This window comes from Sus scrofa, chromosome 4 (assembly GCF_054392235.1).
Source record: "Sus scrofa isolate SSC_HxYL_T2T_F1_AM1 chromosome 4, Sscrofa_HxYL_maternal_Yorkshire_Landrace_v2.0, whole genome shotgun sequence".
In the NCBI taxonomy this organism is placed as follows: domain Eukaryota; kingdom Metazoa; phylum Chordata; class Mammalia; order Artiodactyla; family Suidae; genus Sus; species Sus scrofa.
Window position 1 is genome coordinate 71,567,046 of NC_139386.1, and position 22,825 is coordinate 71,589,870.

Consider the following 22,825-nt stretch of genomic DNA (forward strand, 5'->3'; position numbering starts at 1 on the left):
CAATTAAATTTTTATTGGCATATAGTTTACAATGTTGTGTTTCAGGTGTACAGCAAAGTGAATCCATTATACATGCACATACATTCATTCTCCTTCAGATTTCTTTTCCCATGTAGGTTTATTACAGAATATCGAGTAGAGTTCCCCGTGCTGTACTTCAGGTCCTTGTTGGTTCTCTCTTTTACAGTGGTAGTGTATATATGTAAAACTGCATGTTTTTAACCCTGGCCATGTGCCCAACACCACACTGGCAGCAAGGTCATTAGCCGCGCCACCCTACTCATAGATGTGATAGTCTTCAGAGGAACCTGAGGCTCAGAAAATCATCTTCCCAAATTTATTCTGCCATGTGATTCAAACTTGGGTTTTCTGAATCCAACATCCAAAGCTTTCCCAATATGCTACACTGCCTCCATAAATAATAAAATCAGATCACTTGGGGTTTGTTTTTGCTGACCCTGAACTAGATTTGAAATTACCAAGCCTCCGCAACCACTTTCTACCTGGATTATTAGAACACTGACTACAGCAATGAAACTTTTCCACAGTAGAGGGAAATGATTTTTTAAAGCCTGCTATCTTTTCCAATTCATTTTTTGAAGATCATCTTAGCTTATCACTGGGGGAAATCTCCAAGTAATAAAAGAAATGCAATGAAAAGAGAAGGCAATGCATCATAAAATGTGCTTTGCATCTTGATAACAACATGATTTATTTATTATGGATGATAAATGTGAAAATAAATTGTTTTTTGTGGAACTCATGAACAGGACAGCTTTGGTAATGTGAAGTCTTGCTTCTAGCATTCAGCTAGTTGAATGCCTTGTTGAAATGTAGAGTAGGATGTAGGACCTTGGGGCAGTTTTGCACATATAATTAGGTTTGCAGTTTATTAACATGTAAATTCGCAGTTCTCAAATATATATTTTCAATAATAATTCAGGCGCCAGGAGACTCTCTGAAAGAGATTGAAGGGAAAAGTGATAATATTTTTTTAGTGTGCATCAGAGGAGAAAAAATTATCTAAGAACAGCCATAATAAGCTAATCTATTCATTTTTCCCCCCAATATATCCAGCTAATTCTAACTGAAATAAATAGGTTGGTCTGCTCCTTGCCCACCTTAGGTAGTACTCAGTTACACACAGCATCACATTGCTTTGTACCTTAATTAGCAATGTCTTTATTTTAAGTGATGACTGGCAGCCATAATTTAATCTGGAGGATCTCAGCATCGCTTGATAACAGGTATAATCTGAATTTCAGCCCCATTTATCTGTTTCAATTTTGTGGAGAGCATCCTGGCCCATGAAGAGCAAAAAAGTAAACCTGTATATCTGAAGCATAAGGAGAGAGGGGGCGAGGGATGCAAGAAAAGTCTGGAGAGGAAGGCGAGGCCAACTGGGACAGGGTTTTGCAGGTCATGCTAAGAATTTTTTTTTTTTTTTTTTTTTTCCTTTTTTGGCCTCCCTGAGGCCTTTGGAGTTCCCGGGCCAAGAATCAGATCCAAACCACAGCTGCAATCTATGCCACCACAGCTTCGGCAACACTGGATCCTATTTAACCCACTGTGCTGGGCCAGGGATTGAATTTGCATCCTGATGCTTCAGAGACACCACCAATCCCACTGCACCACAGCGGGAACTCCTCATGCTAAGATTTTGAGAAGAAGTTTATCTTTTTGTGAGTGGAAAGATTCTGAAGAGTTTTAAGCAAGGAGGGACAGGGTGCCGCTTGCATTTTCTTTTCGGCTATGACCGAGGCAGGCAGAAATTCCCAGGTCAGGAATCAAACTCAAGCCACAGCAGCAACCTGAGCTGCTGCAATGACAATGCCAGATCCTTAACCCACTGTGCCACAAGGGAACTCTTTTCCATGTGCATTTTTATTTATTTATTTATTTTTTTTTGTCTTTTGTCTTTTTGTTGTTGTTGTTGTTGTTGCTATTTCTTGGGCCGCTCCCGCGGCATATGGAGGTTCCCAGGCTAGGGGTTGAATCGGAGCTGTAGCCACCGGCCTACGCCAGAACCACAGCAACACGGGATCCGAGCCGCGTCTGCAACCTACACCACAGCTCACGGCAATGCCGGATCGTTAACCCACTGAGCAAGGGCAGGGACCGAACCCGCAACCTCATGGTTCCTAGTCGGATTCGTTAACCACTGCGCCACGACGGGAACTCCCATGTGCATTTTTTAAAAAAATTGGTTTGCCTGCTTTGTGGAGGGCAGATTGCAGGGGAGCAAGATGGTAGCAGAGACACCAGTTAAGAGGTTGCAAAATTAGACCAAACAAAAGAGTGGAGAAGAGAAGGCAGTGGAGGCAAAGCAAGAAAGAATGAAGATCTGTATGAGAAGCAGAATGTCCTAGACCTGGTGATGGATTGAATATAGGTTGAAGGAAAAGGAACTTTATTTTTTATTTTTTGCTTTTTTTTTAATTTTTAGGGGTACACCCATGGCATACAGAGTTTCCCAGGCTAGGGGTCAAATCAGAGCTGCAGCTACCGGCCTACACCACAACTCATGCCAAGGCCAGGTCCTTAACCCACTGAGTGAGGCCAGGGATCAAACCCACCACCTCAAGGATACTAGTCAGGGTTGTAACCTGCTGAGCCGCAATGGGTCTTCCAGGAGAAGGAACTTGAAAGAAAAGACCATGGTTTCTGGCTTGGAGGCGGTCGGGAAAGAGTAGATTTTTAGTGCCATCTAACAAAATGAAGCAGTGGATTTGAGGGAAAGATGAACTTCATGGTTGGGCATTATGTCTGAGATGTCTGGGAAACACTCAGGAAGAGATGATTACTTAGATACACAGATATACGAGCTAGGAACTAGGAAGAGAGGTTCGATGTAGAGATAAATTTGGGAGACTTATCAACATAGAGATGTATCAAAGTAATGGGCTTAGGTGAGACTGCCTGGGAAAAGAGTCTTAGGGTGAAAAAGGAATGAGGCCCTGAGAAATTAAATTTAGAAAGAGGTATAGGGAGAGAGACCATCCACAGGGAAAGCTGATTTCATAAGTTACACCTATATTGCTATGCATGTAACAAATCTGTATTACATACCTCACTAGGTGCTGGGCCTGCCACGATGCACTAGAACTAACACCTGGCCTCAGGGAGCTGGCATTGCAGCCAGAGAGATGGCCCTGGAAAGAAAGGGTTATGTCCCAATGCCGTATATGTAGTCACACACATGCAATACACAAGTATGTGTGGAAAGTGCTGTCACACTTAGGACACACCAGCTATATTGGTGCCCTCTGGGTTTGATAGGAACAGAGGTCAGGACGCATAGGAATTCTTCAGCAGGGTAGGGAAGGGTTTTCGCTGCAGAGGGCACCTCAAAGACAAGAAGGGCTGAGTTAGCACCACTCTCAGGAAATGGGGAGGACTCTGGTGTGGCTGAAAAGCCGCAGGTGAGATGGGTGAGCAGGAGGGGAAGCTGGTTTCCATTCAGTCCCAGAGGTGATGGGAGGTTGTTAAAGGGCATCTTCAGGACCTGGCGCAGTGGCGGGCAGGACACAGGAGGGGCGTAAATACTGTGTTAATGAATAGACGGCCAGGTGTACAATTCACAAACCCCTGCTGGTGGCAGCAGAGCAAGCACATGGTCTGAGGAGGATGGGGGGTCAGGGGTCCACTCAGAGACCCTTGCAGAACCCCTTGAGCTGTTAGTTTGCACAGAGGGAGGACAGGGAGCCAGGGGAGAGGAGGCAGGGTGTCTGGAAGAGCTAGAGCTATCCTGAGTATTACCCTTGCCCACCTAAAAACAAAAAAACAACAACCTCCAAGGTTTAAAGGAACTTCGAATCACCAGATAGTTGCCGAAGATCTACTGTTGCCAAAACTCGGCCTCTGTTCCCTGTTGCCAAACAGAAGCACAGAGTCAGCGTTTGGGGTGAAGTGGAAAAAAATAGTTCTCTTAATTTGCCAGGCAAAAAATAGTTCTCTTAATTTGCCAGGGCCACGGCAGGCTAGTGCCCTCAGAACTGTGTGTCCTGCCAGGAAGGGGTAGTGAGGAGTCTTATGGTGGCAAGGAGCAGGGACGAACAGCTGGCAGCCCTTCTTCTGATTGGTTGGTAGTGAGGAAACTGGGAGTCGGAGTCATCAACCTTCTTGTTCCAACCCATCTAGGGTCTCTGTACTTGTGGGCGGCATGCAGTTGACTTTCTGATAGGAGTTTCAGACTCTGTACTTCAAGTCAGAGATGGTTCATAATGTTATCTCTGGTCCTTGCAGAGGAACTAAAAATCCCTGACTGTTGAATAGCTATAGTATTCTTATTTTGTCTTGCCTGTTCTCCTCTCTGCATTTTCTCACTTCTCTGATTAAATTTATTTTTGACTAAAGTTTGTCTGGAGACAAGAGGCAGGTGGAGGTCATGGGCGGGGGTCTATTCTGGGAAGGCCTCACAGTGATGCTGGAAAGTTATCAGAATCTGGGTTCTTGCTCACGAAGAATGAACTTCGTGAACACACACGCAGCAAGCAAGCAAAGTCTTTATTACAGGAAAACAAATAGTTCCCCAGACAGCTGGGAGGGGGAAGAAGAGTCCCCCTCTGTATTGTCCTATAGGGTTTTTTATCCCTTAAAGATGGGGGGGGGGCGGTGTACCAACATGGGGTCAGAAAGATGTGGTTTTCTCTCATTGGCCCTTCCCAGTCAGCTATGTCAGTCCTTGACCAATAGAGGTCTTAGGGGTGGAAATGCCCAGTAAGTCTCACGGTTTCTTTGCTGTTCTCTTCCTGTAGACTGAGTCACAGGGGCTTAGAGATTAACATCCATCTGGGCGAAGGTATACTCCATATAGTAAACAAGGTCTGTGGGGATGTTACTCCCTGGAGCCCTTAAGCCACAAATGTTAATCAATAGCCATATCAAAGAAGGCATCACAGCCCATGCTCCTACACTGACTACCTGAGTTATTATTCTGCTTCCACAGGGTCCTGCTCGGTTACACTACCAGGAACCAGGGATGGGGCTGGTTGGGGCAAAACCAGAGAGCTCATTGCATCAGGTGTGGATGAAGCCTACAAGGAAGGAAGATATCAGTGGTACAAATTACCTTTACTGTTGACTTCTAATGCCAGCCTTCTAATGATTCTGCCGAAACTCTGCCTCGGTCCACCAGTGCTGAATAGAAACACAGACTTTTGGCAGAAGGAGGAAAAATATAACTTTATTGCTTTGCCAGGCAAAGGGGAGACCACAACAGACTAATGGCCTAAAGCCTATGCCCTCCTTTGGGAGAGATTAGGAAGTGGTTTTATAGTTTGGGATAGAAAATAGGGCCACAGGTAAGAATCATGGTAGATGCAAGTTTTTGTTCTTCTTCAGAGTAGGTGCTTAGTGGACCCAGGACTGGCTCTGGTGCTCCTCCTCTCTGGTTTTCACTTGTTGGGGGTTTTAGTTCTGCAGAAGAACTCAAACTTATTGTTATCTATAGTCCTTGCCGAGGAACCAGGACCCTGACCCAAGGCTGCTGCCCTATTGTCTCTTGATGGTTCCTCCCTGGTCTCTGTATCCCCTCCCTTCCCTGATTAGCCAGTTTGAACCTGTCCTTTGGAACTCAGGGAAGGTCATGGAGGCTGAATCTTATTCCCTAAAAACAAGAAATAGGGGGCACGAAAGGTTTGTGCCCAGGAGCCACACAGATCTCTACTTGGTTTCAATATGTCTTAACTTCTAGAAAACATACATAAGGACAAGTTTTTAACTGCTAGCTACATTATGCAGAGGTTGGTTGGTTTGTTGGGTTTTTATTTTTCTGTTCTATTGTCTGGTTACACTTATTCTCCAGCAACGTGGAATTATTTTCCACAGATAGTCAATGGTTGGTTCCAACACAACCACAAGTCTGTTACCACAAAGGTCTTGAGAATTCCTTTTTTTTTTTTTTTTAAACTACTGTGACTTCCTATCACTAAAGAATCTTTAAAAGTTATCTTTTTAAGTTTATTTATTCTTTCTGGAGGGAAATGGAAGAAGAGACCTGCATTTTTGGCCTCCGGGCCTCCATAGAGCCCTCCCTTCTCTATATCTTCCTCATCCTGGTCCACATTTGCATTCACAGTCCTTTGAGTCATCACTTTGGTTCTTCCTGGTCTGACTCTGGAGATGTCATATATTTAAGCAAAATAAATCTTGTCACAAGAGGTGGAGAGATGGGAGGTCAGTATAGAAGCTAGGGTAGTATTCTTTATCATTATTGTTATTATTATTATTGGTTTTGTATTTGAAAGGAAAAGACAAAATGGCATCACCTTGCCTCTTTTTCCCTAACTCAATCTTCAAGGCCAAACTGCTTGGAAATAACTTTTCATAGATCTAGAGATCTGGGCACAGGGACATGTCTATTTGGCTCTGGCTCTCTGTTCTGGACCATCGAGGAAGGTCCCCAAGCTCCTAAAGACCATCCTAAAGTTCCCAGGAGCTGGAGGCCCAGACAGAACCTCATTTTATATGACATTTGATGGTTTTATAAAGAGCCTTCATTTCTATTCTCATTCAACCCTCCCAAATACCTGGTCTTAGATGAGCTTTCACCATTTTATAGATGACCAAGCATCAGGATGGTTAAGCAACTGAGCCAAGCCTTGAGACCCATTCTCATGACCTGAATTCAAGTGCTCTTTTCATGCCACATGAGTGGTCTAAGGTCAGCCTCCCAACTGGGCATCACATGGTGATTGCATCACCAGGGGTCCTCTGAGTCCTTTGACATGGTACGTGCTCCTCAAGCATTAAATTCCAAATCACTTAGATTTGGGGCTCATTGGTTGTTGCTGTCCTCATCCATGTTTCCTGTTTCCCAGCATTTGTGGGGATATTTGGAAGGAGAAGAATGGAAATAGAATTGTCTCAGATGGAAACTACTTCAAATCAATGGTGTTATTTAGAGATATGAGTTTCATGGGAAAGTAAAATGGTTTCTGAAGTCAGGGTTGAAGAGAGTATCAGTTTTGCCTCTGGTGGATCTGGGTTAAGAAAGGACATTCCCTGGAGTACCCTGGTGGCCTAGAGGTTGAAGATCCAGTGTTGTCACTGCTGTGGTGCAGACTGGATCCCTGGCCCAGGAACTTCTACATGTTGTAGGTGCAGCCAAAAATAAAATGAAGAAAGGATGTCCTAGCCAGCTCTTCTCCTCCAAATTTTTTTCTCACCCAACCCCAAGCATAGTCAGACAAAGGAGGCAAAAATAAATAGAGGAGTTCTGGAGTTCCCGTCGTGGCGCAGTGGTTAACGAATCTGACTAGGAACCATGAGGTTGCAGGTTCTATCCCTGCCCTTGCTCAGTGGGTTAACGATCCGGCGTTGCCCCGAGCTGTGGTGTAGGTTGCAGACGCGGCTCGGATCCTGCATTGCTGTGGCTCTGGCGTAGGCCGGTGGCTACAGCTCCGATTCAACCCCTAGCCTGGGAACCTCCATATGCCGCGGAAGCGGCCCAAGAAATAGCAACAACAACAGCAGCAGCAAAAGACAAAAGACAAAAAAATAAATAAATAAATAGAGGAGTTCCCATTGTGGCTCAGTGGGTTAAGAACCCAACTAGCACCCATGAGCATGTGGATTCCATCCCTGACCTTGCTCAGTGGGCTAAGGAGCCAGCGTTGCCGTGAGCTGTGCTGTAGGTCACAGATGAGACTGGGATCCCGCATCACCATGGCTGTGGTGTAGGCTGGCAGCTGGAGCTCTGATTCAAGCCCTAGGCTGGGAACTTCCATATGCCACAGATGCAGCCCTTAAAAAAGGACAAAAATAAATAAATAGTAGTAATGATAATTCCTCCAATTGCCCGCCCTGTGTGCTTCTCTGTGTCTGCAGAGTAGGAGGAAGATTCCAACACACAGCAAAACCCAGAAGCCTGTGGTCCTATCAGTACCCAGTGTTTCATGTCCAGGAAGGGAGATGGATGAGAAATAACCTCAGGGAAAACAGAGCCAAGGATGAACTACAAGGGAAGGTACTGAAGAGAGAGATTTTTTTATTATTATTATTAAAAAAATTCTTTTCAGGCACTTCCTTCGATCTTTGCCACCACTCCCTCCTCCATGCTGTGTCTCCACATCTTCCCACTCCTTGCACAACAGCAGGTCGTCTTAAAGTTAGGGATTGCAGAGCTTAAGCATTGCTTTTTAATGATGCCTTTACAGAGAGTCACGCGGGACCTCCCTGTCATTGCCTGCCAAGCTCATTCTCTTCTTTCTTGGGAACTTCTGAATGGGCATCAGAGCCACTCTACATGATCTCCCGCATTTGAGATGGAGAGGAGGGTTCATTTTCTTTGTGGAGCCTGATTAATGCAGAGCAAAAGAATTCCAGCAGAATAAAATGTTATGGTTAAGCAGTTTAGAGGAAGGATTTTCAATGCTTTTTATAGCCAGCCATAATGAGGTTTTAGAATTAATCCCAAGAAGGACATATATCCTCATGTCTTCCCATCAAAATCCATTTTCCCTGATTCTTAACTGTTACTTATTTCACAGTGGGCACTCTTTCTCTTCTGCTCATTAGAGCAAGTGAAATCGTGAAAAAACCATGCTAATGGTAGAGTTGGATCCCTGTTAGCAGAGATTTACCTGCTATTCTACTTGGCTGAGAGCAGCCAAAAGACCTGAGAGTGCTTTTTTCCCCCCTGGTATCCAATTTGTAAAGTAGAAGCATCTTAGTGCTTTACTTTTTAGAAAGATCAAATTGTACCACTGCAATAAGAATTCCCGTGACAACAAAGGAAACCTCAGGCACGTTGAAAAACTGCATGGTTGAAACATTCTGGACCATTTTAAGTCTTTGAGAGATGAGATAAAAATTCTCTACCATTGTATCTTATAATATTCAGAGAATGCCTGTATGTTACCTAATTTGATCCCACTGGCAGCGCCATAATGAAGGGCAGCGTTAACCTGTCTTAGACAAAGATCACAATGGTGAAATCATTTGCCTCGAGTTTCACAGCGAGGGATAGAAAAGCCAGTGCTAGAATTTAAAGCGCAGAAACAGAAAATTAGATGGATCTGGCCACCTATCAGTGTAAGCCCTTGAGGTCTGGGGTAAGGTAGAAAAGGAAGAGGCCAGTGTAGATGTGTCAGGAAAATATTATGATACCCACAGAACTCTGTTGCCAGCCTCACTTGGAGTAGGACCTTGTCACAGAGATTTCATAGACTGGTACCCATTCTAGACCAAACCCTCTACATCAACGACTCTCAATCCCGCTCCAGCCCCCATCACATTGTAGAAGGAGGAGGTGTGTGATGTGGGGCCAGAAGGAAGCCAGTTTGAGGCTTAAGGTCTCTGCTGTTTGTCATAAGAAGCCCTAGGTTGGAGATCCCACAATGAGATAATGGGTTTGGCAGTGTCTCTGCAGCACCAGGATGCAAGTTAATCCCCAGCCCGGCAGAGTGGGTTAAATAATCTGGCATGCAGCAGCATAGGTCATAGTTGTGGCTGGAATCTGATCCCTGGCCTGGGGAGCTCCATGGGCCATGGGGTAGCTGAAAAAAAAGAACCCTAGTCTCCTTTCATATTCCATGCTGCATGATGCAAATAAAGCTGTTCACGTTCCAGAAATCCCCCATTATTCCGGGGACTTCCAGAATCTCATAACATTTTAGATTTGAGTTTCCTCCCAGGATCTGGCCTTTCACAGAACAAAAAGTCTACGTCATATAGTTTTTATCCACCAAATGGAGAAAGTTAAGTACCTAGTAAGAAAACACTAAAAAAAAAAAAAACAAAAAACAGCCTAAACAAGGTAATAACTGCAGAGTCAAGGCCTTTATGGCATCACAAAGCCATTAAGCTACATGTAAATTCCTTTGGGGGAGACAAAGAAAAAGAAATGCCTTTTAGTTTTTGCCTTTGAACATAGCTGACAAGAATTCTTCAGCTTCTATGTGGTTAATTTTAGACTGCTAATATTAACATCCCCTCACTGATTCTTCTTAATTAAACTTAGTCCTGAGCCACAGTTAAATGCCCACAATCTGCACCCTCAGAATATCCTTCCAGAAGGCTTTGGCCTGCAGGAGACTGCAGGCTTATTCTCCATTCCCAGCCCTGCAGGTTGCCCCTTGTGTACCATTGAAACCTGCCAAATCACCCCCAGGAGGCATCTCATGGATCCTCAGGGCAGCCTAGGAGAGAGAATTCGGACAAGAGCTTGGAAGGCAAATGCACATGGAATCATCTTGGTTTATATACATGAGCATTGTGTGTTTCCTCATTGTGAAGCAGTCCTGTATTTTTCTGGTGCCTCCCCCATTGTCAGCTCCATCTCCCCAGCTGCAAGAGTGAGACTTAATAGCCTAAAGAATACATTCTTCTGGCACCATGATTGGTTCAAGGGGAGCTTAGCATCTGACTTGATCCAAATCTTTGAACTGAGGACTTTTTCCTTTCAGTAGTTGAAAAAGGGAATTAACCCTTCCTTTTTGACAATGTGGTGTATTAATGTGAGGCCTGGGATGGCTGCAGCCATTTTGTGACAGTAAGGAAAGTGGGTTTGGATGGACAGAGGAACAGAGTTAAGAGAATTGCAAAGAAATTGAGCTGGAGGTCTGACCCAACTCTGCTGACTAGATTTTTCACTTACAAGCAAATAATTTCCCATATGGTCTAGCTCATTTCAAGATGAGTTTTCTGTTATTTGGAACCAAAAGCATCTTAACTGATACAGTAATTATGCAATCATATTCCTAAACCCTGAAGCATTCAAGAGTTGATTACATTTACAGAGCCAGACAGTTGCACTGCCAAAAAAGAAAAATACAGTTGGCTGACCCTTGAAAAGGCAGGGCTGAACGGCTACTTATATGTAGATATTTTTCAATAGTAAATATTACAGTGCTACGTGGTCCTTGAGCGGTTGAATCATGGATGCACAGGAACCTCAGATACTGGTGGGCTGACAGTCAATTATTTGTGAATTAAGCCCCAAGGTGTTCAAGAGTCAACTGTAGGTTCAGTCTTTCCTCCAGGAAAGGAACTCAGCAACCTCGAACCACTCAACATCGTACATAGAGTTGCTACATACATTTTTTTTTTTAATTAAAGCATAGTTGATTTACAATGTTATGTCAATTTATGCTATACAGGTCACATATATTTACTAGAGGAAATAAGGAAGGAAAAAAGAAAAAGTAGATCCAGGGTTGGAGGCCTTTGCAGGCTCTTGGGTCCCCTGGGAGATATGACAAAAGCTGGTTGCCCCCATCTTTATAAGCATCTCTGTTTCTCCTCAACTGGTACTGGTCCTTCTCCACAGGCCAGTTGTGGTTTTGCCACTTTCCCTTAAGTCTTGGCAGTATCCGCCACCATTGCCATACAAGGAGGTTTGATCAGAATGAGCTTACTTCACAGTTGTTCTTGTTTCCCAGAAATGTTCAGATTCAAAAGAACAAGTCACAGGTGATGATGGCTGCATGGTTCTCTATTATGTCTATTGCTTATGGACATAATAAAGAAGTTTGGACAAACTATTGACAAAGTAATTCTAACACACTGGATAACCCTTGACAAAATTGAACCCTAAATCAGGAGTTCCCGTCGTGGCTCAGTGGTTAACAAATCCGACTAGGAACCATGAGGTTGCGGGTTCGATCCCTGGCCTTGCTCAGTGGGTTAACGATCCAGCATTGCCCTGAGCTGTGGTGTAGGTTGCAGACGTGGCTTGGATTCCGCCTTGCTGTGGCTCTGGCATAGGCTGGTGGTTACAGCTCCAATTCGACCCCTAGCCCAGGAACCTCCATATGCCATGGGAGCAGCCCAAGAAATAGAAAAAAAAAAAAAAAACAAACCAAACAAACAAACAAAAGTTGAACCCTAAATCAATGCTCTTGAGTATATACGGATAATCATTGCCTTTGTTTATCATTTCTTCAAATCCTTACAAGAGAGGAATAATCAAAAATACTACCTTGAAATTAGGCAAATATTAAAAATCAGAAGAGGATCAAATGAGACCATGAAACACTTCGAAAAAGATTGATCATAAGAACACAAACCTTTGTGGATATTATTGTAATTTATTATTGATTGGATGAAAGTAAACTCATTAAACATTACAACTGAAAAGTTCTCTGTGGACCATTCAATTTGGGCCATTATTGTAAGCCTGATTATTCTTCACAAAACAGACAATGCCATATTCACATTGCATTCAGATATCTCCAAAATGATTTTAAATAAGTTCTAGACATCTTTGTCAACATCCCCCAAAAAATTTAAGCAAAGAAAATATAGGAATATACAACTGTTAGTTTTATGCAGCTAGTTTAGTCTCTGCATTAAAAAATTCAATGCTCGCACTTCTGTTTTTCCAGCTTTGAGATATAATTGACATATAATGTTGTAAGTAACTTTAAGGTGTACAACATGATCATTGTGAAATGCTTACTACAGTAAAGCTAGTTAACACCTCCCTTGCCTCACAAATTACCATTTTGCTGTTGTTATGGTGAGAACATTAAAGCTCTGTTCTTATAGCAACTTTCAAGTATACAAAATGTTGTTAGCTATAGTCACCACACTCTATATTAGGTCCCCAGAATTCACTCATCTTAAACTGAATGTTTGTACCATCTCCCATTTCCCCCACCCCTCAGCCCCTAGCAACCACCAGTCTATTTGCTATTTATATGAATTTGGCTTTTTAAGGTTCCATTTGCAAGTGAGATGAGACAATATTTGTCTCTGTCTGGCTTGTCTCATATAGCAAGATGCCCTCCAGGTCCATCCATGTTGTGGCAAATGGCAGGATTTTCTTCTTTCTTACGATTGAATAATATTCATACTCAATACATTTTCTTGGTCCATTCATCCATCAGTGGACACTTGGGTGGTGTCCATGTCTTGGCTTCTGTGAATAATGTTGCAATGAACATGGGAGCTTGCACTCCCAATTCTGTGTTAATTGTGTATCCACAAAACAGTAAAACACAGTTCCTTCCAAAGATATAAAACCATTCCCATACTACAATGAGTATGTTTCCAAATTAAAAAAAAAAAAATTCCTCTCTAAATCAAATTAAAATCATAAAAAAATCTCCAAACTGAGGAACGCTTTTGGCAAGGGTGTAAACATATCCTGGTGTGTTTTCCATTTTATTGACTACATCCCTCAGTTCTGTTCTTAATCAAAAATACGAATTGATTGAAATGATTAACAAATAAAAGGCTAATTTAGAAAACTGGCTCATCATATCCAAGAGAGCTTTTCCACACCGTTCTATAACTGTTCCATCCCTATAATGCACCAGAAGAAAAAAATATTTCTGCATGAAAAATTTCTAGTATAGGATTTCCCATTGTGGCTCATCAGTAAGGAACCCAATCAGTATCCATGAGGACGTAGCTTTGATCCCTGGCCTCCCTCAGTGCGTTAAGGATCCAGTATTGCTGTGGCCTAGGCCGGCAGCTATAGCTCTGCCGATTCAACCCCTAGCCTGGGAACTTCCATATTCTGCAGGTGCATCCCTAAAATAAAATAAATAAATAAATAAATGTTCTTCACATATCCTGCAGAATTAAAGCCTCACTAAAAGGCAGTGCCTGAAGATCTAAACAGACAATTCTCCAAAGACACATGGATGGCCAAAAAACACATAAAAAGATGTTCAACATCACTCATCATTAGAGAAATGCAAATCAAAACCACGATGAGGTACCACCTTACACCAGCCAGAATGGCCATCATCAAAAAGTCTACCAACAATAAGTGCTGGAGACGGTGTGGAGAAAAAGGAACCCTAGTACACTGTTGGTGGGACTGTAAATTGGTGCAACCACTGTGGAAAACAGTGTGGCAATTCCTCAGAAAACGAAACATAGAACTCCCATTTGATCCAGCAATCCCACTCCTGGTCATCTACCCAGAGAAAACCATATCTCGCAAAGACACGTGTACTCCAATGTTCATTGCAGCACTATTTTCAATAGCCAAGACCTGGGAACAACCTAAATGTCCATCGACAGAGGAGTGGATGAAGAAGAAGTGGTACATATACACAATGGAATATTACTCAGCCATTAAAAGGAACGAAATACTGGCATTTTTAGCAACATGAATGGACCTAGAAATTATCATGCTGAGTGAAGTCAGCCATACAATGAGACACACCAACATCAAATGCTTTCACTGACATGTGGAATCTGAAAAAAGGACAGACTGAAGTTTGCAGAACAGATACTGACTCACAGACTTTGAAAAACTTATGGTTTCCAAAGGAGACAGTTTGGAGGGTAGGGGAATGCCCTGGGGGTTTGGGATGGAAATGCTATAAAATTGGGTTGTGATGATCATTCTACAACTATAAATGTAATAAATTCATTGAGTAATAATAAAAAAGGTAGTGCCCACATTTCTCTTACCAGTGGGGCAGACACTAGATTGGCTCACCCAGCACCAATTCCAGCCCCTTATAGTGTGCCTTTCTGGTCAGCAGAGGCTACAAAAAAACAAGCTTCCTTAGTGCCAGATGGGATTTAGGTTCCATTTGATCCTGACTTAATTTGGAGTTGAATGCATGGAAAGGGGACACCACGATGCCAAAACAGCTTTGTACACACAAGGTCTGTCTTATGACACGGCGGCTGTGCTGTTCTCTCCCCAACTCTCACACTTCGAGTGATTTCTACTGACCACTCAAACCCTAATTTCACAAACAGAGTGAAGGGATAAATAGGGAAAGAGAAAGCCTGGCAAACAATTTCTGGGAAATCCAAATCCTATTTATGACATTTTACCCATTCTCTTAGCAGTCCATACAGTACTTAGGCTGTACCAGAGAAGTGAGTACCATGGTTTTAAATACTAACTTTATGGTAATGAGTCCTAAATGTCTGTCTTTGGCCCCAGCTTCCTGCTAAGTCCCAAATTCTTGGAACCACATCACCCTATCTGTGTCTGATAGGATCTCAAATCTATCATGTCCGGAGAGAAAAAGGAGCTTGATATTTCCTGCCACAAACCTGCCTCTAGTCTTCTCAGTCTAGTTCATGGCCAAGATGTAGTGAGCATCTGAGAGTCCTTCCTAGCCCCTGTTGGGTTGTATAAACTCTGTGAGCTCTACCTCTAGCACATCCCAGACCTAGCCCGCCTCTCCCTCATCTGCACACAAGCCAGCTCCAGCCTAGATGGTGGCAATCAGCCCACTGGTCCCCTTGCTTTCCCCTCTCTTTCCTTCCCCCATAGTCCATTCTCCACCCTGCAGCCGGGGTGAGCATTTGAAAACATAAATCAGATATCACTCTTCTGGTTCAAACCCTCTAAGAGCTTCCGTTGCACTGAGTATAAAAGCCAAACTCACTGTAGCGCCCACAGGGCTTTACCACGTGACCTGCCCTTGTCTTTCCCAACACCGCTCACCTTCCACTCACCCTTTTGTTCTGGGCTGCAGACTCACTGTCCTCCTGGCCTCAAATAGGCCAAGCATGTTCCAACTCAGGGCCCTTGCACTTGTGTTTTCTTTGCATATAGCACCACTCCATCAAATGCTCCCTGCTGGCTCATTATAATCCAGGCTTTAATTTAAAAGTTGATTCAGGAGTTCCCATCATGGCTCAGCAATAATGAATGCAACAGGTATCCATGAGGACACAGGTTTGATCCCTGGCCTTGCTCAGTGGGTTAAGGATCTGGTGCTGCCGTGAGCTGTGGTGCAGGTTGCAGACCAGCTTGGATCTGATGTGGATGTGGCTGTGGCTGTGGTGTTGGCCAGCAGCAACTGTAGCTCTAATTCAGCCCCTAGCCTGGGCACTTCCAGGTGCCTTGGGTGTGGCCCTAAAAAGCTAAAAAAAAAAAAAAAAAAGATTCAGAGGAAACTTTCTGAACCATCTGATCTGAACTGGCACAACCCACTCCAGTCGCTATCAAATTACCTCTTATTTTGACAAAGCTCTCATCACTCTCTGAAACGATGTTTGTTCATTTGTTTATTCATTATCTGCCTCCCTCACTACAGTGTAAGCTAGATGAGAACAGAAAATGTCGGGAGTTCCCCTCGTGGCTGAGTGGTTAACGAACCCGACTAGGATCCATGAGGATGTGTGTCTGAACCCTGGCCTTGCTCAGTGGGTTTAGGATTTGGTGTTGCCATGAGCCGTGGTATAAGTTGCAAACGCGGCTTGGATCCTTCGTGGCTGTGGTGTAGGCTGGCAGCTGTAGCTCCGATTTGACCCCTAGCCTGGGAGCTTCCATATGCTACAGGTACAGCCTTAAAAAGCAAAAATAAAAACAGAAGATGTCCTGCCTTATTCAATACTACATCTCCAGCACCTAGGAAAGTGGCAGTGATAGGTATTTATTCAATGATCAAGTATTTTGTCTCCTCCAGTAGATCAAGTGTTAATATTTTAAAATAAGAACTCCAAGTTCTTCTCTTGCAATAAGAATGCCTTTCCTTTTTTCCCTGGTTTTCTCCTGACAACTTCACAGCACCTCCAGGAAGAATATTCAGTCTGAGGAGTCACCATCATGAAGAAGGAACTGGAAACCAGCCCAGAGAGTTAAGAAAGTCAGCTCCCAACTTCTCTATTCATGTCCCCCCAAAAGAATTCCAGAAAATAACTTATCCCTTATGCATTTTTGTTTAACACGCTATCACAAAGATTTGGGAAAATTGAAATATGGTTAACTTCGTTATGTCTATGGCAACACAATGGTATTTGACAAAAGGGGTTGTAATGAGCTTTAAAATAGAATTTTCTCTAAGACCTCGATGCTGCAGATATGGCTCACGTAGGAAACCATGGGTCATATCCTCTAACTGGTGAAGGCAAACTTCATGGTCAAGCTAACCAGCCAAATCAGACTTGGTTTCTATCAGGAAAGGCTGCCTTCATCTTTCAATTCACACTTTTCTGTTAATACACAGCCCCTTTACAACCCTCTTCCTTCCTAAATTGAATTCTAAGATATATGAGTAGATGAGATACAAAGCTTGGCTGTAAGTCTGCTGCCTGGATGAAATATGTGCTTTCATCTTCAGTCTTCTCTTTGTTTACTCTTTGGGGACTTCTCTTCAGGAGCAATGCATTTGGTTGTTAAGGGTGATAGAAGAAGCCGGATTGTCAGATGTAAACAGTCATCACCCCTGCTCCTTGCTCTGTGATATATCTGAATATAGGTATTCTCATCCTATATCTAATACCCTACTTACCCTCATGATATAGGATGACAAGGAAAGGCATGAAGTTCCACCATGGGCTTATGGTCCTTGTTTAATTGTTGATTTGTTTGATACCTCTGAGAATTTTTCATCCTCAGCAATGCACTGTAAGATAAAGGATGGGTTAGGGCTTGCCGTTATTCTGAGAAGTAGGAAGAGCCTTAATCTTGGATGAAACCTTTCCTCTAAGCTAAAGGTACCACCTTAAGATGGACTCAGCTCTCAGCCATCACTAGGCAATGCTCTGCAGTTGAAAGAATGAGGCTTGGCGATTTTGGACAACACAGGCAGTTTGAATTCCATTCCTAACCCTATTAGATGGCTAGCTTGCAAGGTTTTTGTTTGTTTGTTTTTGCCTTTTTGTCTTTTTATTTATTTATTTATTTATTTTTGTCTTTTTGCATTTCTTGGGCCGCTCCTGCGGCACATGGAGGTTCCCAGGCTAGGGGTCTAATCAGAGCTGTAGCTGCCAGCCTAGGCCAGAGCCACAGCAACACGGAATCCAAGCCGTGTCTGCAACCTACACCACAGCTCACGGCAACGCTGGATCCTTAACCCACTGAGCAAGGGCAGGGATCAAACCCACAACCTCATGGTTCCTAGTCGGATTCGTTAACCACTGTGCCACGACGGGAATTCCTAACTTGCAGTTTTAAACTCAATAATGACTATATTTTTCTCTCCGGAGCCAAGTCCAAGACAGACAAGGCATCTTTTCCTTTCACCAGGCATTTTTTCCACCAGTCATCTTTTCACTGAGGTTGTTAATCTGTTAGTATCTCTGATCTAAAAGTTCACTTGGTTCAGATTCTAGACTTCGGGGATTGTCCAGTTGCCTTTGGTCTAGGTAGGCGCTAGCTTCAGTATTATATCATCATTTTCAGCCTCTGAGGTTTTCCCCTACCCCATTGCCAGCCTACCCATGCATATTAAAAGATACACTGCACACATATACGTAGTCCAGTATTGCTAAGATTTTATACTGAAAGGATATTTTAGGATAACTTAGCCCAACAGATTATTCTGGCAGATAGAGTCCTGGGTGAACCGCTTGTATCCTCAGACTTCAAAACCACTAAGCTTACATATGCCAACGGCTCTCAGCCCACCAGGACACCAGTCTTCTTCAAGTATTGAAGTCTTGCCATCTTCTTTGACCCATCCAGCTAAACCATTTTTTTATACATATTTTTGTTAGCTAACCAAACTTGGGTCTGTTCACCTAGTGGGCAGTAAAGCCAATCTACTGACACCGAGTTGAAGGAAAGGAAAGTATGGCATTTTTGTAAGGCCAAGCAAAGAGAAGAGGCAAATCGTGCTCAAAAGACACAAACTCTTGATGGCTTTCAGGGAAAGGTTATTAAAGGCAGCAGTGGGGGTGAGGGTGGTAGGGTACCTGACCAGCTTGTGGGCATTCTTCTGATTGGTTGGTGGTGAGGTAACAGGGTGGTGGTTCAGGAGTCAACATCATCACCCTTCTGGTTCCAACCCATCTGGGGTCTATGTGCTTGTGGTCAGCATGCAGTTAACTTCTTCCACCAGGTGGGGGCTTCAATCTCTGCAAAGCTTCTCAAGGACATGGCTCAGGATATTATCTATAGCTCTTGAAAAGGAACTAGAGCATCTTGACTTTTTTTTCCCATCTTTTTTTATAGGTGATTAACAATGTTCTGTCAATTTCTGCTGTATAGCAAAGTGTACACTGTGTGTGTGTGTGTGTGTTATATATATACACACGTTCTTTTTTCACATTATCCTCCATCATGTTCCATCACAAGTGATTGGATATAGTTCCCTGGGCTATACAGCAGAATCTCATTGCTAATCCTTCCAAATGCAGTAGTTTGGGTCCTTTGCTTTAGGGCTTAGCTACCACTGTTTCACGCTGCTTGATTGTTTTGTTTCTGCATTTATTTTGCTTCTCTGATGAAATCCACTCTTCAGAATTTGGGGAAGCCTAGGAGGCTAAAGTTTTTCCGCAAATAAGAGATGGGGAAACTGGGGCTTGGTCCCCAGGAGGGCCCCATAGGGTCCTGCTTGGTCTCACTTTCTGTGTAAATTATAAAACATGTATTACATGCTATCTTATATCATGATAATAATATAAGGCACTATTTATGCCTTATGTACCCAACATAATCTTTGATTATGCTAGATTATACATGCTTTGTAATATCTTTCTTTTTTCTTTCTCACCACTTGCATGGAATAATTGCTGCATAGTTATCTGTTGAGTCCATGACTTGTTCTCCTTTGTGGTAACAGTCTCCTCAGATTGAGTCCTATTTTTAATTACCACAAGAAGGACTTGTCAGATTTGACAGTATTGTATAGAAAGTCCTTGACGTATAGTGAAGCTATTATCTTACTGTAAGAAATTAATTTGGTGGCAAGGTTCCATCTTACTGTTTTTTTCTTCTCTGACCTGTGCAAATGGGAGAAGAGGAAATTTCCAATCTTTAAAATGGAAGCTAATTTCAGAAATTTAAAAGATGTCAGTTTACAAAAATCCAACTTCAATTCTGCAGATATTTCTCAATTGTTTATTACGTATGAGACACCACGGTAGGACATTCAACCTCTTGAGAACATTTCTGTTATGAAGTGAAGTACCTCAGTCAGACTTTTGAAGACTATGCTTTTCTTTTCTCTCCTGTTAAAAATAACTACAGCAACAAAAAACAAAACAAAACAAAAAAAAGGCAGAAGAAGAAGGTCATTACTTCTGGCTAATGTTAATCCAAGAGAGAAGTCTTAATCTTCAGGTCCCAAGCAAACTGCCACATGGAGCTTCTTCGTGTTCTGAGTACTTTATATTACAACTATAAACCGTGACCAAAGAAGGGAGACTCCATTTACTTTCTAGAGTATTATCTGCCAAGTTGTCTCTTATTTATTCCTTTTCAATGAAAATTTTTCATGTGCATCAAAACACAATCTTCCAACAAGGGAAATACAGCTCTGAGACCTTTATAATAAACAATCTGCATGTGAACATTAATTTTTTTCTAGATGGGATTACTTAATGGCTTTCTTTGTGCTCGGGCATGAGATTTTTTGTTGTTGTTTAAAAAGTGAGCATCCTATTATTAACTCTTCAACAAGATACAAGCTTTCAGAAAATTCAGCAAATTTTTTAAACTGTCCTATTTCTCTCACAAATGTCAGACCAGTCTTAGCTATTGAGTACCATGAATCTTCCCTTCTGCAAGTATAGTTTTTTAAGCTGCCATCAAAATTAAAGGGGTGTTGAAAGAATGGTATTCAAGGAGGAAAGCAAGAATGTCAGTATGTGTTTTCCCACCTGTGAAGTCTTTGTTTACAGTTAAGTATAAGTAAATTTAGTTATTCCTTATCTCATCCCTAAAAAGAGCCAAAGTAAGTCAAATCATGTTTATTGTGCAACATGCTTTTGGTTACAAGCAGGGGACATATGACTCAAATTGGCCTCCACACTAAAGAAAAATTTTACGCTATATAGCAGAAAGTCCAGAGGTAGGACAAGCTTGAAAGCTTGTTGATTCTATAAGCTCACTGCAGACCTGGGTTCTTTCTGTCTCTCCACTCAGTCCTCAGAATCTGCTTCACCCTAAAGCTCCCTCCTTTCATAATTACAAGCTTCCAGCAGCAGGCAGGGTTATACATTATTTATGTTCAACAAGAGAGTGAATCTTCTTTCTCCCTCAACCTTGGAATATCAGTGCTTTCCTTAAATTTGATTGGGCAGATTTCTAGCACGTGTCTATCACCAGACTACATGTTGCCAGGGGATAGCCAAGCTCCGATTGGCTGATCAAGACTCATTCCTGGGGTGTATGTCTGAACACACCGGTCCCCTTAGGGTTTAAGAAGGGCCCAATGAATTTAGGAGGGGCAGCCCCAGGTATCCATGAAAGTCATCGAAGCTGATACTTTGTGAAGGGCACCTTTAGAAATCCTTATCTACATCCAGGTAAATTGTGTCTTTATTGAAAAACTAAACATGTGTACCTTGTCTCAATGGAGAGAAACATCCCTACAGGACTATCTCTGAAATTATTTTCCCTCTTTATTTTATGTAAGTTACTGTTACAGAAAAGAGATCACCTTATATGTGTGGTTTTTGATGCCAAAGAGCTTCCTTGTGAAGAGCTAAAATAGTCCCAAATTAAGAAACTGATCAGGGGTTCCCGGCGTAGTGCAGTGGTTAGCAAATCCGACTAGGAACCATGAGGTTGCGGGTTCAATCCCTGGCCTCAGTGGGTTAAGGATCTGGCATTGTGGTGGACTGTAGTTTAAGTCGCAGATGCAGCAGAGATCCTGAGGTGCTGTGGCTCTGGCGTAGGCCGGCGGCTACAGCTCTGATTAGACCCCTAGCCTGGGAACCTCCAACCTCCATATGCCGCGGGTACAACCCTAGAAAAGACAAAAAAACAAAAACTAAGAAACTGATCAATAGCAAACTATTACATTTAGGTAAGCAACAAGGTCCTGCTGTATAGCACAAGGAACTATATTCAATCACTTGTGATAGAACATGATAGAAGATAATACATGAAAAAGAATGTGTGTGTGTGTGTGTGTATATATATATATAAGAATGTATATATATGTATATGTTTTATATATATAATGTGTATATATATAATATATATATGACTGGGTTACTTTACGGCAGAAATTGACAGAACATTGTAAATCAACTGTAATTAAAAATGTTTTTTAAAAGAAACTCATAAATAATTAAATACCCATGGAAATGTCAAGAAATAAAAGCACCAGCAACAACTCAAAGAGGTTAAATAGACTTTTTTTCTTTGGCCACCACCATGGCATGTGGAAGTTCCTGGGCCAGGGATTGAACCTGCACCACAGCCCCAAAAGGTTAATTAGATCCACACCTAAATCGTGGTTTGTTTCTGATATTTACAGTGAAACAAACTTGGCAAATCATCTGCTTTCAGCTCTTTAGATTTTAAAGGATAATAAAAGTATTTTTCTGTAGAGTAGCTACTCTGTATTGAGAGGCTATGATAAGTTAGGCATTTCCCAGATAGATTTTCACTGGGACCGTGAGAATAAGCCCATAATGAGTCAGAACTGCTCTCTCCCCAGCACCCACCACCATGCCTGGCACATAGGATAACCTTCATAAATGTGGCCAAATGAAATAATGTGCACAAAACCCTTATGCAACAGTATTTTATTGTTTCCCCAATTAATGATTAGGCATCCTTGGCTTTAAGTGTGTAAAGAACTTGCTCAAGTAGTAGAGCTTAGATTGGAATTCAGCCTTACTCTTTATCTTCCTTAAATGAAGAAAGAACTGGATCAGAGAAAATAAACCCAGTGACTTGGAGACAGGAATGAAAACCTAAAGTATTTGAAGCTTATGTGTTCTTTTTTTGGGGGGGCGGTGCACCCACAGCATATGGAGGTTCCCAGGCTAGGGGTCGAACTGGAGCTGTAGCCGACCGCCTACACCACAGCAACACCTGCTGTAGCCGACCGCCTACACCACAGCAACACGGGATCTGAGCCATGTCTGCAACCTATACCACAGGTCACAGCAATGCCAAATCCTTAACCCACTGATCAAGGCCAGGGATTGAACCTGTGTCCTCATGGATGCTAGTCGGGTTCATTAACCGCTGAGCCATGACTGGAACTCC

At 42.6% G+C, this 22,825-nt stretch overlaps 1 protein-coding gene across 4 annotated transcripts in view; it reads left to right on the plus strand.

Annotated features, from left to right (window-relative positions):
* The window catches only part of CPA6 (carboxypeptidase A6), a 250,013-nt gene that overhangs the window by 71,153 nt on the left and 156,035 nt on the right, over positions 1-22,825 (plus strand). Inside the window, exon 2 of one of the 4 annotated variants that reach the window (XM_085022216.1) lies at positions 7,831-7,969. The exons of the other annotated variants lie outside the window; for them this stretch is intronic. The gene's annotated coding sequence lies outside the window, so the exon portion shown is untranslated. The remainder of the gene's footprint in view (positions 1-7,830; positions 7,970-22,825) is intronic. 4 annotated transcript variants of the gene reach the window in all.